Below are 4,016 nucleotides of genomic sequence, written 5' to 3' on the forward strand. Positions count from 1 at the left end.
AGTTCTTTCTTGGTGTCATTTTGTTCGGGGGATTATTGTGGCTTTGTTCCACTTTCCTCCTCCGTGGAGGTGGACGTGGGTGGGTGGAGGGTGGCCTGGTTGGGCTGGATGTTGGCTGTTCACCGGTGTTGCCCCTGTAAAATCGAGTGGGAAGGGGGCTGGGGAGCCTGGAACACGGCGCGTGGACTTGTAGCCGCAGAGTTAGTGCTGATGTTGGCTTATTACCCGGCTGTGGGGACTCGGATCTGGCTGCGTTTGGGAGCAGAGCCCACCTCTGGCTTGGTTTAGAGCTAACGCTGCGGATGGCGGGGTGAGGATGAGAAGGGCTGCCTGGGGAAGAGAGGTGGTGCTCACACCTTACAGACAGATTAATGGTCATACGACGGAGTTACTTGCTCTGAATCGTGTTATGTCGGGGTAGGGGATAAAATTGACAAAATCTTCGAGTCCCTGCTTAATCCAAGAGTTAGAGGTGAACAGGGTCGCAAAAACCTGAGTAGGGAAAATAGCCCATCCGTCCTTTTAGCTCTTCTTAAATGGCCTCTTGCCCTGAGAAGCAAAACCCTGGCGGCTTAGGCTGTGGGGCAGACCCAGAGCCACCTACCTGAGTCACCTGGCTGAGTTACCGACTGTTCCTGAGAGCGTTTATTGCCTGGAAGTCTCGCACAAGCGTGGTGCGTTGGACATGAACATTCAGACCCAGAGGTGATCCCTTGCTAGAGGACGTCACAAACTCGCTTTCTCCTTCGGGCTCCTGCTGTAAAACCTCCCAAATGCTTTCCTGCCCTCCAAGCTGTGCAGTGCTGGGCCTTGGGTTAGAAAACCAGTCGGCTGTTTTCAGAATCTGCTTGAACTCTTCTCTGAGAAATTCCTGTTAGACACCTTTCTGCCGAAGGCCTTTTGAGGCCTCTTCGTTTCAGATCCTGTCTGATATAAACTACTGCTTTAAAAGGCAGCTCTGCTCCCACAAAGCAGTGTGCATCCGCAGCTGGAATTGGCAATCAGCTAATTAGGTCAGCTCTTGGGCTGAATGGTTGGACAAAGAGGAAGCATGGCAAGGGGAGCTGAGTGGTTGAATTGGGGGTGGAAACGGCTAGAAGGACCTAGAAAATCAGCTTTATTTGTAACTTGAGTAAGAGAATTGGATTGAGGGGTGGGGAGAGGAGCAATCCGCCCTGGGAAGCGGGGAGAGGAGCACCAGCAGCCCTAGGGATGAGCTCGCTTCTCTCTGCTGCGATCGTTGGCAGTGCCAGGAACGAGGCTGCACAGGGCTCAAGATGGCTCCCACCTCTGAGCAAAATGGGAGCAGGATGTCAGGAAGCTGCCTGCTGCTGCAGTGAGGAATTAAGCCCTCCGCGTGTTGTGCTCCTTGTGGCTCGTTCAGGCCTTGCTGCTGCAGGAGATGACACCGCTGGGAAACCCCTCCGGCGCTGGCAAGGAGGAAAGGTGGGCCTTTTTGTGGATCGCACTGCTGAGAAATCGTCGCGACCTGCACTTGGCTCAGAGCTCTTCCACCTTGTGCCCCGTGTCCCGGAGAAACTGCTGGCTTTCCCTTTAAGCAACATAAAAGTTGCCCTGTGGCTGCGTCAGGTGGAGAGGGAGAGAGAAGGAAATGCAGCTTTCTAGTGACAGGGAGGCAGAAAAGACCCGAAGGTGAAAGCTGAGGGGCGAGATGGCTTAAGGGCACGCTTTTGGGGTGGGTGGCTGAGCCTGCGTATGTTCTTGCGCTGGTGAGTAGCACCATCATCAATACAGATGAGAGTGACGTTTCTGGTTCACGCTGAGCGATTAGAGGCTGTCAGACTGCAGCAGGCACAGACCACGGGAGAGGAGCAACAAAAATGCAAAGCGACCCGCCCCAGCATCACCTCCGGGGCGGAGGAAGGACGCCGTGGTGTCCTCCATCAGCCTGTGCCCCGGTGACGCTCTCGGTAGGCTCCTGCACGCGGTGGTGTTGCTGCCGCCACGGCGGTTGTCAATGTCAGAAGGGGGAGGGGACCTCTTCCTCGAGTGGTTTGGTCCTGGCAGCCCCTGTAATGTTGGAGCTGTCACAACAGGGAAAGGTTCCCAAGGAAGCTGCTTACCGAACGAGAGCTGGCCGGGTGCCTGCTTCTTTCAGGCTCAGAGATGAGCCGGGGTAGAAAGGGGAGGTAACCGAATCCCTTCCAGCCTGAGCTCCGGCAGCGGTGCCGTGCGCTTGGGCTAAACCCGAGCTGGTGTGGGGTCCGGGCTGCTCCTTCCCAGGCTCTCCTGTCCGAGAGGCTTCGTGCCTCCAGGCTACGAGGCCGCGCTGGCCCCCGCAGGCATCGTCCCGAGGACGCTTTTGGCCGAGGGGAGGTAGAGGCGCTCCCTCGCTGACAAGAGGAGAGCGGAGCCGGTGGTGGCAAGTCGCTGGCAGAGAGGGGAGCGAAACCTTTTGTTTCTCGTCAAATGAGAGACTGCAAAAACAATGATGGCAGCGTTCCTGCTCCCTACGTTTAATCCACTATTGTAGCCAGGCAAGATAGCTGCAATAAGACGCCCGGCCGTTAATTTTATGCATGGGAAACTTCTTACCTGCTCTCCCCCTGCCTCCCCCCACCCCCCCTGTACCTCCGGTTTCTTTTCCAACTGCAGCTATTTTTCCCTGCTGACTTCAGGTGTTTTGTATTCTGCTTAGATCAATAGCAGAACAACGGCAGCCTTCCAGTTGTCACTAGGAAGACCCTGCTGTCAGCTACAGCTCACCCGTTTTCTGCCAGCACGCTACGAGGGCTGGAGAGCCCTTCTGCCTGCCTGACAACCACACAGAAAGCTGTGCAGTACAGGAGCGCTGTATCGATTTTTTTTTTTTTTTTTTTTTTTTTTAAATCCAGCCTGGGGAAAACGGTGTGCCGTGCTCCAGCACTTGGGTTTGCCCTCCTGCGTTTGGTTTTAAGAGGCAATAAACCGGGCTGTCTGAGATGCCCCCCTGCCCGTGCGGGAGGGGAGGCCGTGTGGTGGCACTGCGGGGACGTGTGTCCTGCAGAGGCTGTCAGCGCCGTCCCTGCCGTGTGGCTTTGCCAGGGGAACTGGTCCCCGGTGATACGCTGCTTAGCAGCCTTTGAGACACGAGCAGGAAGAGCAAATCCATTGCCTAATCTGACAAACGTGCCAGGACCGCGTTAGCTGATGTGAACGTTGGGCTCTGTTCGTGTATTTCAGCGATCTCTGGTACTTACGTTAGCTTGGAGCAAATCAATGCAAATATTTTTCTTCATAGAACAAAAAGCATTCACTGGAACACACACATACAACCTCTGTGTGTATCTTCTACCCGAAGTGCCAAAATAGGAAGCGTTTTAGAAACCAAAGCACCGGCATGGCTTTGCTCTCGAGTGTCTTTTTTTTTTTTCCTTCGCTTTCTCTCTCTTTTGGAACTGGACTATTTTGTGAATCCCTTCACCGTCGGATTACAAGGAGCACAGGCTCAGGCTCTTGATCAGCTCTGACGCAGTGACAGGTCATGCTGAGCCGATGCCTGCACTGCAGCTTGACTTGAGCTGCTCCCTGTGAGTGCCTGGGTGGGTGGCTCTGTCTCGGCCCTGACGCCTCTGCAGCTGCCCTCCCTCTCGGAGGGATCTGTTCCAAAACGTGGTCTAGACTAGGAGGTAAGGAGGGATGGTAGATGAGCCGAGGGCTTTGTAGAGGCGAGGAAACGTAGACTGCAGCGCGATACTAAGCTAGTTGCATTGAAGCTTGAGTACTCATATGACAAGTTAGGGTGTACGGAGGACGGGTAGGCCGTCTGAACTAGACTGTTAGCCAATGCTTTTACTGCCATACCGGCAAATCCAAACTGGGTCCCCTCTGATGTGCCTGTTCTCGGGGTAGAGGCTCCTGACATCCTGGGCTTTCAAGCTGGAAGCTTCGTTAGTCGATAATGTAGTGAGCGCGTAAGCACCGCACTGTCCCCAGAGCGCTGCTCTTGGGAGGATGCTGACGAATGCGGAAGGCTGGCCTCAGCTTAATTTTTGAGCTAAGTCAGGTGATGGAAA

This window comes from Cygnus atratus, chromosome 23 (genome assembly GCF_013377495.2).
Source record: "Cygnus atratus isolate AKBS03 ecotype Queensland, Australia chromosome 23, CAtr_DNAZoo_HiC_assembly, whole genome shotgun sequence".
In the NCBI taxonomy this organism is placed as follows: domain Eukaryota; kingdom Metazoa; phylum Chordata; class Aves; order Anseriformes; family Anatidae; genus Cygnus; species Cygnus atratus.